This window comes from Mirounga leonina, unplaced genomic scaffold (genome assembly GCF_011800145.1).
Source record: "Mirounga leonina isolate KUSES-001 unplaced genomic scaffold, KU_Mleo_1.0 Mir_129, whole genome shotgun sequence".
Lineage (NCBI taxonomy): Eukaryota > Metazoa > Chordata > Mammalia > Carnivora > Phocidae > Mirounga > Mirounga leonina.
The window spans coordinates 81,512,458-81,528,086 of NW_023270323.1; positions in this window are offsets into that span (position 1 = coordinate 81,512,458).

The following is a 15,629-nucleotide window of genomic DNA, read 5'->3' on the forward strand; positions in this document are numbered from 1 at the left end:
CCCTCCAAGCCAAGGACCAGGCATCACAAACCAGGGGCCTCGACTGAGGGAAAGGCTGAAGGTTTCCTCATGTTGCCTTTTAACCAGGATGCAGGGTTTGTGTGTAGTTCTGAATCTTACTGCACTCAGCTGATAAAGATGTGTGTTCGTGCATGTCTGAGTGTGCATATATGCACACACGTGTGAGTGTGCGCACATGTGTGATCGCGGGGCCAGGGAACTTCTCGTGCCTAGACACGTTTTCTCAGCACAAGCCTTGGTTCTGGGGGTCTTTCCCTGTGGGCTCTGGGCTGGCGCCTCGCAGCTGTGCTGGCCATAATGGGCCCAGCTGGCCGAGCGCCGGGCACAGGCCCTTGTGCTCTGACATTCTTGTCTCTGCTTAGTCACACAGCAGACTCCTTTCAGGGATCTGCTCTGAGCATCCCACTTTTCCTAAAAATAGTGAACTCTGCCTGGGGACTGCGGGAGAAGAGGGAGGCAGGTGCTGTGGGTGCGGTGCTGTGGTGCTTAGATTTGGGGCCAGGGGTGGGGGTCACCTTGCTCTGAATTCAGTCCCCAGACAGCTTCCAGAGCCTTCCAGCATATTGTCTTCAGATGCTCAAAGCTGCAGTCCAAATTATGCCTGATGTGAGGGACATGCCAATGAGGCAGCCATCTGGCTGAGCGGTCCAGGGCAGCAGGGTCTTTGGGGGTCACTTCCCAAATCCTTGGCTCACTCCACCCCGAGGCCCACTCGGCTGCAACCGCCCTCCCTGCTTCTGCTCCCTGACTCCTTCCAGATGGCTCCTTCCCTGCAGGGCTGAGGGCATGGGTCAGAGTTGTGAAGCTCACCTGCCTATGGAGCACTGGGTGGGGCAGGCCCTGGGGCAGGGGAGGCCCGCCGGGGAGGGACGCACCCTGTGTCTGGCAGCTGTAGGGTTAGGTCACAGCTGTGGGAGTGACATGGCCGTGGGATCAGAGGCGCAACGTACTCAGGTCGGTGGGGCGGAGGGGGGTCCTTGCAGCGTGGGCGGGGAGCAGAGGAGGTTGCTGGTGGAGGAGCTCGGGGCACAGTCATGCCATGGCCAGACACCTGGGGCGTGCCCACACCCCTCGCCTTTACACAGTGTGCCCACCAGACCTACACGGGGGTGCCTGCGTCACCGTACCTGTCGATTTCCTTGCCCCTGAGCCTGCAGTGTTTGCAGGTGTGGGAGCCCTGAGCATCAGGAATTAACGTCCCTGGAGGAGTCCTTGACCTGTGACTCATGGGGTCGTGGGTAGATACCCCAGCCCCCTCCCCTGTGGGGCCCCAGGGTAACTGCTGAACCACACATTGGCTGGATCTGCTCCTGACCCCCCATCTCATTTCCTGACACACCCACTGATGATGCCTGGGGCCCCTGAGCAGCCCTGAAGGGGCGGACCCTTGATGCAGTTAGGGTTACACCTGTGGGATAAACCTGTGAAATGCACTTTTGAGGTACACCCGAGGGGCATGCCCGTGATGTGTGCCTGAGCTACACCTATGGGTACACCTCTGAGATGCTCTCCGTGACGTGTATGCACGAGAGACACTCCTGAGGAACACCTGAGAGGTGCGCCTGTGAGGGGGGCCTGTGGATACCCCTCCGATGTACACCCGTGTGCAAGGGCCCATCAGATACGACAGGTAGCCTCTCCACAAATGAATGTGGGAGATGTTTGAGGAGAAATGGGATTTCTCCTTTGCTAGGTTCCTATTAATTTTACCTCATCATAATGTGGGATTTCAAAATTAGCAAGTACACCCTGGGAGCCATTTATAACAAGAAATATGTCTTAAATAGCTATTACATGAAGAGAACTCCAGTATCTTATCCCAAACTGTGGAGAGGATGCAATCTCACAAGTAGCATTATGCCTGAAATTAAAATTAACCAGTCAAGAGGAGTGGCAGGGGATGGCAGGGATGAGAAAAATCGGAGTTCACACTCAGGAATCTCATTCCATTTCCAGTGCACAGAACTGACAAATCCATCAGGCCTTTGTACTTCCATAGGGTGAGTTTTGCCAGAGGAATGATAGGAGAGGTGCTAACTGGCCATGTCACCATTGGGAAAAGGGTGGGGTCATTGGGGAGATGCCTCAGATTCTGACCCCAGGATGGGGCCTGGAGCATCGTGTGGGCTGAGGGTGGGCATGCACCCACAACCCTGGCTCCATCCTCTGCTCCCACCAGCTACCTGACCTCAGGGAAGTCTCTCAGCTTCTCCAGGCCCCCACTTGGCTTCTGGTCAACAAGATCTTGCTGTGGGTTTTTTTTTAGGGGGGTGAGAAATGGTGATATAAAGTATGTGGCATGGACACCAGCACACCGTGAGGTCCTACTGACAACAGGCCATTGAGGACCCCATCCCTGCGTGACCACATCTGGAGGATGTGGGAGAGGATGGAGACCTAAGTGGAGGGGGTATGGAAGGAGGAGTGCAGAGTAGGGGGTAGTGGGATGAGGGGCTGATGTAGCCACTTGTCTGGGCTCTGTGCTGACCTGGGTGGGTCGGTGCGGGGGGGGGCGGCATTTATGGCAAATCTTGGGTAAGGAATAATGCTGGACCAAGAAGAGAAAGCCAAGGCCTGAGCTTGGTGTTCGGGGAATGGCGTCCAGGAGGGATCAGCACTTTCTCACTCATTTTGTGGTTATCTTCTGGTAGGGCAGACTCAGGTTTGATGTGCCTGAGCCCCTGTCATGGGGTAGGGAACTGCAAACCCCAAGACCACGTGCCTCTGCTGGGACTGTGGGGGGAGGGCCAGCTCCTTGTGGTCCTAGGGACTGCCAACTGGAGCATAAAGGGCAGACGTGGGGGCAGGAGGCAGAACACACATCCTTCTGATGGTCTGGGCCTCCCTGGCTCCATCCCAGCAGGATCTGGGGTGCTTTCAAGGGCAATTTGGGGGGTTCGTGACTGGTTGTCCCTGGTAAGCCCACGCCCAGGGGCAGCAGGTCGCGGAGGGGAAGGGCAGGAGCTGCGGCAGCGGCTGAGGTGTCCCCTAGTCCAACAAGCTAAGGGCTGGCCCCAGCTGCCTGACTTACAAGAGAGGTCATCTTAGTCCAGCTGCCGGTTGACCACGGCTTCGATGTGACCTCAGGCAGGACTGTCAGAAAAACTGCCCAGCTGAGCCCAACCCAGATGAGTGACCCACAGAACCATGAACAAATGAAATTGTTTCAGCCACTACTTTTGGGGCATTTTTTCATGCCGCAAATGTAACTTACACTCCTGGATTCTCTAGAAAACAGAGCCTGGGACATGGCTTAAGTGCAAATACTTCATAAGGGGGATTCGATCCCAGGCAGCAGTGGGCGTGGGCAGAAAGTGAGTCGGGGAGGGTTGGAGCAAAGCCATGCTAGCACCCTGAGCCTCGGCTCGCAAGGACCTCTGGTTGTCCCTCAGGCTGGCACAGAGAAACCACACCTCAGAACAGCCACAGAAGGAGGACGGAGGGGGATTTTTCTCTACTCCTTCAGTGTCCTGCTTCCCCCTGGCCAGTTTGCCCACATGAAATGAGCTCTCCACATCTGCAGGGTACTCCCACCTCCTTGTCAGCCATTCAGAAACCCAGATGCCCTGCCCCATCGAGTGGCATTTCATCCACAGTCAGAAATGGCAGGAAAAGCCCACCATAAGGGGGAAGGTGCCCTCCCTGGGCAAGAGACTGGTCAGCACCAGGTGGGCCAGGTGGGCAGTTGGAAGTGGCTGAGGTGGACCAGAGGCAAGGACCTGGGACACTAAGACAATTCCAGGGCCAGCATGTCACCACCAAACAGGATGCAGCTCTTCCATTGGAATAAAACATGTAGAAGTCACACGGGAAAACACGTATTGTCGGAGAGCTAGAGATGCAGAGAAAGATCACGCCTCCACCTGCCACGAAGAGGTAAAGTGTCCATGGGAGGAGGTGCAGACCTCACTCACTAATGCTGTTTCCATCCCAAGAGTTACATGCATACTGATGGTGTCAGATCTCTCCAGACTGCCTCCTCTTCGCACGCACATTGATGTGAACCATTCTGTAATGAAACCACAGGATGCAGGACATTTCATAACCTGCCCATCAAAATTTTTGGTGGCTTCACAGAGTTCTATTCTATTCTATTTCCATAGCTTCTTCAATTTCCTCTTCATGGACATTTAGGGTATTTCTGTTTGGGTTTTGAGGGAAAATAAACTATGCCCTCTTCTCTACTCAGTTCTGGAACAGGTGGGAGAGTGGATGGAGGAGTGGAAACTTTGTTGCTGACGGCACCCCACGGAAGAGTGGCCTTGTGTGCTGGCCAGGTGGCCAGAGCCAGGGCAGCCCACATTTGTCCCAAACACACATCCAGGGGAAGAGAGCAGAAGAGATGGGATCTCCAAAGCGTACAGAACTTTAATGGTTTCACTTCATGCAATCAAAAGAAGGACCCGTAGCTGTCACTGCTAACCAGGTAGCACTCCACCTCCATGGGGTGGGTGCCCAGGGAGCAGAAAAGCAGAAGCAGACACCTTCTCAGCACCACTGGGGTTTGCTTGTCTTTTCTTTTCAAAACTGTAACAGAGAAGGCTGTGGTGAATTAACTTGTGCTTTTTGTTTTATCACTTGGAATTTGTGAATGTGATCTTATCTGGAAATAAGGTCTTTGCAGAGGTAACCAATTTAAAATGAGGGCACACTGGATTCGCGTGGGCCCTAAATCCAACCACTGGTGTCTTTATAAGAAAAGGCCATCTGAGGACGGAGGCAGAGATTGGAGGGCTGGTCTAAAAGCCGAGGGACCCCAAGGATTGCAAGCGCCACCAGAGGCTGGAGAGAGGTCTGGAGCGTATTCCCCTCACAGCCCCCAGAGGGAACCTGCTCTTGGTCTTGGACTTCTGGTCTTGGATCAGAACTGAGAGACAATACATTTCTGTTGTTGTAAGCCCCCACTTTGTGTATTTGGTTAGGACAGCCGTAGGTGACTCACAAGGTGTGTGTGTGGGGGGGGGCAGGTTTGGCCCATGGGCTACAGTTTGCCTCTCTAAGCCAGCCTCAGCCTTCTGTCCAGACTGGTCGGGGACCAGAGCTGAGCCACACTGAATGTTTCCTGACAACTGCTACAGGGGCAGAGGGGGAAGCTCCTTGCCCACATTGAGCAGTCCTGGCTCTTTCCTTCCTCTGGACCTACCCCAGTTGCAGCTGTCTTGGGGAAGACAAGTCTGAGGTGGAGCCAAGACCAGAGGACAGAAGAGCCCAAGAACTTGTAGGGACAGAGCTGGAACCAGCCCTCCCCCTGCAGTTTCTTGTTCCAGCCATTTGAGCAGCTTTTCTGTAACTGCAGAGGAAAGATTGTAAGACATTTGTCTGTGCATCACAGTTCAGTTATTGTACTAGTCAGGAACCCCGGGAGAAACAGAACCAACAGGGTATAGAGAGGGAGAAAGAAGGAGATTTATGTCAAGGAATTGGCTTGGGCAGTTATGGAGGCTGAGAAGTCCCACAATCTGCTGTCCACAAGTTGGAGACCCAGGAAAGCAATGGTGTATGTTCCTGCCCCAGGTCAGCAGTCTGGCAGAAGGAATTCTCCCTTTGTCCACTGTTTGCTCTAGGCTAACCCTCCAAGGGTTGGACGAGGCTGCTTTACTGAGTCCGCCAATTCAAATGCTGATCTCATCTGGAAACACTCACAGACCCACCCAGAAATCATGCTTAGCCAAGTATCTAGGTACCGGTGGCCCAGCCCAGGCGACTCATCAAATTCACCACTGCATTTACTAAAAGATCAGCTGTTGTACCCTACAAAGCCAGCTCTGGTAGCCAGGCCCTGCCAAGTGGAGCTTGGCCCTCTGAGACCACAGTCTCCCCAGTGGGCAGCTGCACCCCCAAGCCAGTGCTTGCCCCTGAGGACAGCAGCTGGGGCTGAGCCAGCCCAGACCTTAGATGTGCATTATCGCCCCTCTGCTCTGTCCCATGAACTTCTGCTCAGCTTCCACATGGAAGCCTCCCAGCTCCATCCTGCCTCCAGGCACTGAAATGAGGTTTTCCCACCCAGAGACCATTGCCAGCACCACACATACAGGATGTGAATGCTACGTGGGGCAGCCTCAGAGATGAAGCTGGAAGTGTCCTGGGGTGGGTGGGCAGCGGCAAGCTGGGGCCCAGCCACCTGGGTGCTCAGTGCTGCTGTGAGGTCCTGCTCAGAGCAGCCAGGATAGTAGCAGAGGCCAGCTTGAACTGCCTCAAACAGGAAGGAAATGTGTCATCTCACACAACCCAAGTTCAGGAGGTTGGGTGACCTGGGGTCCCTGCAGCAGTACAGTGTGGGTCCTATAGCTCAAGGGCTGGCTTCTCTCCTCTTGCCAGCTCTGCACCCCTCAGCATTGACCGGGGGTCCCCAGCTCGTGGCAGGGGCAGTCAGGGCTGACTGGCTTATCTTGGGCCCCCAAGAAGTCACAGAGTCCAGCAGAGCCCACAGTGGAAAGGGGAGGGACCCCTGAAAGGCATGGCCTCTAGGGAGAGGTGGCCCACAGTGGACTCCACACAATGGGTTGCTTGCAGTTGAGTCCATGCGACAGAGACCATATGGTCTTTTTTTTTTTCCTGTTTTTTAAAGAGAGAGAGAGACAGCATGAGAGGGGGAGGGTCAGAGGGAGAAGCAGACCCCGCTGAGCAGGGAGCCCGATGTGGGACTCGATCCCGGGACTCCAGGATCATGACCCGAGCTGAAGGCAGTCGCTCAACCGACTGAGCCACCCAGGCGCCCCAAGATTTTATTTATTTATTTGAGAGAGAGAGAATGAGAGAGAGCACATGAGAGGGGGAGGGCCAGAGGGAGAAGCAGACTCCCCGCTGAGCAGGGAGCCCGATGTGGGACTCGATCCTGGGACTCCAGGATCATGACCTGAGCCGAAGGCAGTTGCTCAACCAACTGAGCCACCCATGTGCCCCGACCATATGGTCTTAAAGCCTAAAATATTTACCATCTGGCCCTTGACAGAAAATGTTTGCTACCTCCTGGCTTAGGTTAATCATAGCCCAACCCTAGAGCTAGTGGAGGTGTTGGAGGAGGACATTGAGAGGACTTGACACCTGGTCGACCTGTGAGTTGGACCTGGGTAAATGGAGGCTCTTCATTCCCTCCTCTGTCCTTGGAATGTTCATTCTGCTTGACCTCCCCACTCCCAGAAGCTGTTCCAAAGAACAGACTTGAGAAAGTAATGTGTTGAGATCATCTGGATGGTATCTCTGACTGAACACCATTAAGACCATTATGTAAACGTTTAAGATTCTGGAAGGCAGATGTGAAGATCTCCTTGTCTTGTGGCCACCCAGACAAGACTCATGGGTGAATTTCCCTGCTTCTTAAACTTGTCACTTGCCAACCTGAAGTAGATTGCCTCTTCCTTCTGTCTCTTCCTGCCCTTTCCGTCTGGAGACCTGTTTCAAATTTCACCTGGGAAGCTCCCAAGGAGGTTGCAAACGAATAGGAGGGTCATTGTCCCTGAGCTACCTGGGGTACTTGGAAGAGGATGGATGTCTGACAAAAGTCGGGTCCTATAAACATCCAATGGCCCCTGCTGGGGCAGGCTTTGGGCAAAGCACTGTTGGCACCAACGGGGACTGGAGTTTACTGTAGGTTTGGTTTCCCTCTTCATCCTGTTTCTCAGCCAGCCAAGAAGATTGGCATGTCCCAAGCCTGGAATCTCAGAGGGGGACTCACCACAGGAAGGGAGACTGAAGAGACAGATGGAATGCATTAGACAACAAGGAATAAGGGACAGGGTCCTCAATTCAGAGGAGACGTGTGATTATAGTGGACTGAGACAGAAAAACTCAAGTAATGATCATAGAGCCAAGGACCAAGAGGGAAACTGAAAAGCCCCATGATAGAATAGTCTGGCTCAAAGGATCAGTCTGCTCCGAAGAAACTGTAGCTGCAAGTAAGGTGGCTTCAGGGCCCGGAGTTGGGAGAAAACACTATTGCCCAGCTGGGGTTGTAAAGCAGTGGCCAGCACTCTAGTAACAGGATTGAGATCTACCCCTCCATCCCTGCAATTGACCTCAAGCAACTGACCTGTGGCTTTGGCTAATGTGGGAGGAAGTGAGAAAGTTACTTCTAAATAGCCATAATGTAGGTTCACCATTGCCTTTTATCCCATTTCCATAAAAACACCACATCCCCAAAAGGGTTGTTTCCCCATGTGGGGTCCCATAGTGAAGAGGACACAGCGCAGCTGTCCAGCAACCATGTGATGTGAGTGAGGGTACTTTGGTTGTTGTAAGCCATGCTCATCTGAGACTGTTTACTACCTCAGCATAACACAAGAAGTTAACTTTTTTTTTAAAACCACAGATGCAGAATTGAGTTAATCCTGTTCCCTGGTTCATGAGCCATTATCATCATGGGTCCATGCAAAGCCTCTCTTGTATCTTACTTTATCCATCCATCCTATTTATCCAACCTGCATCCCTTCCCCATCCCCCATCCATCTATCCATCCACCATCCATCTGTCCTCCCAGTTCTTGTATGCAAGTTTGAGTACTCCCATTTAGTATCTTCCATCAGGTAGCACCTTAAAAAAGTTGTGGGGGAGTATAAAGAAAAAGTGAAAATTTCTTTTAGGAATTCAAGTTCAATTCACTTGTTATTTTAAGCTACTAAGCAATGTTTAAAGGAAAATTTATAGCATTAAATGATTATATAAGAAAAGAAGAAAGGTCTCAAATCAGAACTAGAAAAAGAAGAGCAAACTAAAGCCAAAGTAAGCAGGAAAAAGGTACTAATAAAAGAGCAGAAATCAATGAAATAGAAAACAAACAAAAATAATGAAACTGACCACTAGTTTTTTGAAATGATCAAAAATATTGATAAACTTCTAGTCAAGTTGATCAAGAAAAATCACACAATTTACCAATATCAGGAATGAAAAAAGGAATTTCACTACAGATCCTACAGACACTAAGGAATTAAAAATTTTTCAACATTTTATTCTTTCAGCTTTATTGAAATTTTCTTTTATAAATTCAAGTTCAAACTAAGAGATTTGATTCACTCATTGTTATTTTAAGCCACTAAACCAGAGGTAAACAAAACAAAACAAAACCTCACAGCCTGGCTGGGCTTATCACCTTGTGTGGGAATATCTTACTTTTCAGATTCAGTGTGTGCTCCTTTGTCCTGCTTAAGTGTGAAAACCATGTGGCACCTGACCAAGCCCACTGCTCTACCTGTCCACGCAGTGAGGGCTGGAGTTTTCTGCTGCAGCCCAAGAGGCGTGCATGCAGGCTAATGGCCATGCACCAGCCACTGGGAGGGACCCACTGGCCATGGGGGACCAACACTCACAACTAAAGCTGACCTTGGTCTGTGACTTCTAGTGTGAGGAAGCTTGCTCCCTTCAGTGCTTGACTGTGCTGTGGTTTTTTTGATGGCTCTAACACCAAGATGTAGAGGGCAGAAGTATTTGTACTTCTCCTCCTGATAACAGGCAACAGATGCTACTTGCAATGCCCAAAGAGGATTTATATCAGGAATGCAAGGTTGGTTTAATATTGAAACTCAGGGAATGTCATTTGCCATATTAACAGACTGAAAAAGAAAAACCAATTTATAAGTTCACCACTTACATTGGGACAACTTTATGCCAACAAATCTAAAAGCATAAATGTAATGGACAAATTCCTTGAAAGACACAAACTATTAGCATTCATTAAAAATTTTTTTAACCTGAATATCCCTAAAACTCTTCTAAAATTTTTTTGAATGTATTTGAATTTATAGGTAAAATCATCACAGAAAGAAAACTTTAACCCCAGATGGGTTCACAAGTGAATTCTACCAAACACTTAAGGAAGTGTTTTCTGAAATATTTCTTAATGAAGAAATAATACCAATTTTATACAAACCTTTACAGAAAAGAGGAAATGAGGGAGTATTTCCCAATTCATTTTATGAAGTCAGCATCACTCTGACACTAAAACAAGACAAAAACATCACAAGAATGAAAACTATAAATAATACCCCAATTAACACAGACCCAAAAATCTTCAACAAAATAATATGCAAAAACGATAGGTGTATCCAACTATGTGTGATTGGATAAACAAATTTTGGTGGAATTAGGCTCAGCAATATGAATGAATGGATAAAAACAAAGCATTATGCCAAATGCAAGAAGCCAGGCATAAAAGAATATATATTTTATGATTCTAGGTATATGAAAATGTATACTAAAGCTATAGCCCAGAAAACAGATGAGCAGGTGCATAGGAGCTGGAGTGAGGAGAGGCAGACTGACAGGAGGCGCTTGTGCTTAGCTGGAATAGCCCTGTGTCACGACTGTGGTGATGACTTACACCACTGTGTACGGTTGTCTAAATTCAGCAGTTGTACACTTAAAAATTAGTGATTGCTAATCGCACATAAATTGTGTCTCGGTAAAAAAGAGCACAAAAATCTGAATAGATATATTCCTCTTGATCCAACAAAATGCACACCAAAGCATAGTGGTACACACACATAAGAAAGTTCACAACAGCTTTATTTGTTTAAACTATAAACAATCAAATCAAGTCATCAGTAAAATGGATAAATACATTGTGGCATATTCTTATAATGGCTTAGTATCCAGCAATGAAAGTGAATGAGCTACAGACATATCAATCAACAGGGATAAATTTTACAGATATCAAGCTGGATGAAAGAAAGCAGACACAGAGCAATCATGTTCTATAACTCCACTTATATGAAGTTCAAAAAACACACAAAGCCAAACTAAAATGTTTAGGAGGGCATGCCCAGGTGATAAAAGTATAAATAAACACAAGGAAGTGGTTTCAGATGAAGTTGGCAGAATCTTTCTGGGAGGGAGGCAGCAATTGGGGAGGCGCCTGCTATGTGCTCAAGTCCTGCAATATTGCTCCTTGACTTGGTGGCAAGTACCTAGATGCTCATTTATAAGTCATTAAGCTGTTACATGTGTATTTTATGGACTTTTTCTGTGGATCTATTATATTTCACAAGATACAAGCATTTAACGTAATAATTAAGGTGCATTCTTGTGTCTCGCAGAACTCACTGGCTCTGGTTTCATGAGAAGGAGTTCTTTAGATTAATCATACCTATGCAGAGTTGGTACATAAATGCACACATAACATCCATAAGTGAAGATCAGTACTGATTGTTCCTAGAAAAAGGGGGCTGAGAATTAATAAAGAAGAAAAATTTGACTATTTAGCCAGTTAAAAAGATAGAGGATAAAAATACTGAAAAGTTAAATGATAAATTAGAAAAAAATAATTATAATCAGACAAATTAACTGAAGTCAATTCTCTGGGAGGCTGGATTTCAAATGCTAATAAACATGTAAATATTAAAATGAAATTTAAAGCTGATAGGGAAAATATTCTTCACTTGAAGCATGATTACTGCTGCAGTCAGAAACAAACAAACAACACATGACGGTTTGAGTCACCATCTCTGGGCTCTGGTTCCCTGTCTTTAGGTATCAGGTAGTGATGCATCCCGCCTGGAGGTGCTACGCTGGTCCCTGTGGAAGCGTGTGGCACCTGGTGGGCTCTGTGATGTTTAAAATCACTCCTCCTTCCCCAACAACCTGTCTGAAGTCATCGCTCACTGAGGTGTTGCTTCTTTCCAGAGTGGGTCCCCTGCCTGACCTCTGAGTGCCCCAAATCACCCCACTGTGGACCACAGCTACTTCCTCCCAGGGGGCCCCTCTGGCTATGCTGTGTGGCTGGGAGGGAAGGGGCTTCACAGTTGAATCTGGCAGGGGTTGTGGGAAAGGGTTCTGCAAGAAAGCAACAGAATCAGTTTTCAAAATGTGCGTGGGTCATTCCAATTCATACCCCTGGTTATAGGTGTCAGAAATCACTTCAGGTGCAGAGAGGCCCTTCCCATGAGAGAGGGATGGCTATGGGGTCACCCTAAAAGGAAGCTCTGTATAATAGGGACCACAGGGGTGCCTGGGTGGCTCCATGGGTTAAGTGCCTTCAGGTCAGGTCATTATCCCAGGGTCCTGCTCAGCAGGGAGTCTGCTTCTCCCTCTCCCTCTGCCCCTCCCTCTGCCCCTCCCCCTGCTCATGCTCCTTCTCTCAAATAAAAATAAAGTCTTAAAAAAACAATAACAGGGACCACAGAGTGCTGCCCCTCCTTCCTGCAGACAGAGGGGAAAACAGGTGACTATCTGCTGAGTGCCAGGCAGCAAATAGGGGAGATTACAATGCTTGCAATGAGCACCATGATGGGGTAGGACTCTTCCACCTGTGCCCCAAATGCTCCCACCAACCCCACATGCCTTCATCTCCTCAACCCAGTCTTGGGCTGAACCCTGGGCAGTGTTCCTCCAAAACACGCTCCACAGCATGCGCCTGCCCTTCTAGGGTCTCCTCATCCTCAAGACGAAGTCCAAACTGGCACGGCTCAAGACCCTTCATGACAGGTCACCTGCTCTCTGCCCCTAACTTTTCTGGAGGTCCAGGAGTTCCAAGCTCTCTCCTCAGGTCTTTGCCTTTCCTCCGGCTGCCTGCTCCCACCTCCCTCGTGGCTCCCTCCTAGAGAGCCTTCCCTTACCTCCACACAGAGGTGAATGCCTCTTCTGCCTGTTGGCCTGGCCTGTTCTCCCAGTGAGCAGAACCAAACAGATATTTAGATTCTGTCCCAGGAGAGAGTGACCCAAGGTTGGTGGCTGGTCACAGCTCATTCATTCACTCATTCACTGAATCCACACAGCCATGTCAGGACTGAATCCATCCTGATGGGGAGGAGCAGGGGGACAAGTTGACATGGACGCTGCCTGCATTGAGCAACTAATCTGATGGGAAAGACAGACATTTAGACCACCAGGAGTTCCTACCTGTTATGGGGGCCCCTCTGCCAGGAGCTGGGGGGGGGCAGGGAATTGGGGGACACAGGAAGGAGGGGAAGCAGGGAGGGAGGTTAGTGGGGCAGAGGGAGGTGAAGGTTGTGCACAGAGCCTGGGTTTGAACTCTGACTCCACAAATAACTGCCCTGTTCATGGAAAGCCTCTGTGAGAATAACAGGGCCACCTGACTCAGGGTTTGTTGCAAGGATTAAATAAGAAAACCCATGCAAAGCACTCTACAGTGTTTGGAGGACAGCAGACACCGAACAAAAGTTAGTGAGGTGAAGCTAAGATCTAAGAAATGAGAAGGCAGAATCCAGGTGAGGATGTGGCAAGGGAAACATACAGCAAAAAGAGGGAACAGCATATGCAAAGGCCCCATGGCAGGAAGAGGCATGATGAGTTTAAGGAACAGAGAGGTTGTCAGGGGGATGGAAGTGTCTAGCCAAGGGTTGATGGGGGGGGGGGGCACTGAAGGAGAGAGGAGGCCAGACCTCAAACAAATCCTAAGCTTCTGACCTTCATAGTAGTTACCACCCAGCCCCCTTCCAGCCCCGCCCCCACCCCCCGCCGCGAGGACTCCGGGCCTCCTTCCCAGGATCGGGCGGGGGGGGGAGGAGGAGCCAACGTCAGTTCACTTCCGCCCCCAAAGCCTAATCAATCTGGCTGCAGCAGCGCGCAGGGGGAATGGAGAGACTGCTCCGTCCTTCTCCACGGAGGTAGCTGCAAACCTCGTCTCCCTGGAAACCGGAATAATCATGGGAAGTAAGCTCATGGCAGCTCCGCTCACGCGCGTGGGTGCCACGATTATTATACAAGCTGATTTACACACTGTCCTTTTAAAACCTGTACACCATAAATGTGAAAGAAGGCTCACTATTCCCACTTTTCTGGCAAGTCATCCTGCATGAGGAGCAGGACAGAACGAGGAGGTTCAGCCGATGTTCTAAAATCTGCACTCCCTGCTAAAAATACAGTGAAACCTGCTCCTTCTCCTCACAGCTATGGCAGTTCGAGTCAATCCCACGCAAATGTCCAGAGAGCCGCATGAAGGGCCTTCATATTACATTTACTGGGCAGATGGTTTCCGTGAAAGGTGGGCGAGGGGCTCCTGCACGCGGGCCGCCTTGCGAATGTGGGTGCGGCTTTCTCCAGACACAAGGAACCTCTGGGGGCTTGTGCCCCTACTTACCGAGCACCAGTGGACATGCACTCTGCCCAGGAAGGGGCATGAAGCTGTGAGCTCAGGGGCTGTCTCCGTAGGCCAGAACTGGCTAAGTCGGTGGCCGGAACGGACGTGTGTTCCCAAGCACGCGGCCTCTCCCCAGCTCTTTCCCTAGCTGCAGCCGCGCCTGCCTCTCCTGGATGCAACGCAAAGTTATTTAACGCTGCAGTTAGCCGGCAGAGTGAGTCATGGGCTGTCCAGGCCTCGCTGCGGCAGCAGCGGAGATGGTGTGGAAGGAAGCGCCGGCGCAGGCCCAGCCTCTCGGTCTGGTGGGACCTCAGGGGGCCTTCCAGAGACGTCCCGTCCCAGGGCTCCTTTCAGGAAGAGGATGGAGGGCCCAGAGAGACCGGGGGGAAGGTCATCTCCCTCGCCCCGCACACGCCCACGCTTCCCTTCACCCACCTTGAGTTCCCGGGGTCAGAAAGAGGCGCTTTACCGCCCCCCAACCCCCCACCGTTGCCCTCAGGCCGTGAACGGCCTTCTGATGAGTTAACTCACACGTACCCGAGCCTGAGGAAAATTCCTGCACGATCCCGGAGAAGGGCTTTTTAGACTAAAGTCCAAATGAGATTCATCCGAGGTTCTGCCTGAGGCTTCACCTCTACCCACCTCCCCACCACCCTCACGCACACGAGCCGGCGATTCCCAGGCTGCGCTGGAGGGTCCCAGCACCTGATCTCCTTCTCTCTCCTTTCCCTGGCATCCAGACACCCGCACCCATCCCCCCCCCCCCTCCGCTCAGCACCCAGGCTCACCTCTTCCCTGGGCTCCCATCTCCCCTCCCTCTCACCCAAACCTCCTTCCCACCTGGGCTCTCCCTTCCTGCGTCCTCCTCCCTCCCCTGATCTGCAGACTGGCCCCCTGCCCTTCTCCTGCACTCAGGCTCTCCCTCATACCCCTTCAGCACCCGGCTCGCCTCTTCCCCCCTTCCCTGCACCCCAAGCTAACTTCCTCAGGCTTCCAGGCCGCTGGCAGGCCGGTGAGAGCGGAACCTGGTCTTCGGGGAAGTGCAGACCTAGGGGCACAAGAGGGGGGAGGTATTGGGGGTGGACCCCTGGGGGCAGCCAGGGGTAGGGGAGAGAACCCTGGGGTGGGGGGTGGTGCTCCCCAAGCGGCCAGGATAGTGGGAGGAAGGCGGAGAGACGAGAGAGGGGGCACTTCTTCTTGGGGAGGCGGCGGAGGGGCGTCCTAGGGGCTGCGGGGGCTGGGGGGGGCGGAGGAGGGCGGTGCCTGGGCCAGGCTCACGGGGCCGCGGGTGGGGTGGGGGGAGTGGAGCGTCCAGGGAGGGGCGCCGCGGGCTGGGGAGGGGGCGCGCGCGCCCTGCGGTCCTCCGCGCCGCATCGGTTCCCGGCGCGGGGCCGCGGCGGCGGCGGCGGGAGGCGGAGGATGCGGACTCCGGCGGCGGCGGCGCGGGCCAGGGAGGACGCGGGAGGATGAGGAGGAGGCCGGCGGTCCGGCCGCGCGGCGCCGGGAGGAGGCGCAGGCGGCGGGGGCGGCGGCGGGCGGCGGCGGGCGCGCGGGGTGCGGGCCGGCTCGGGCGCGGAGG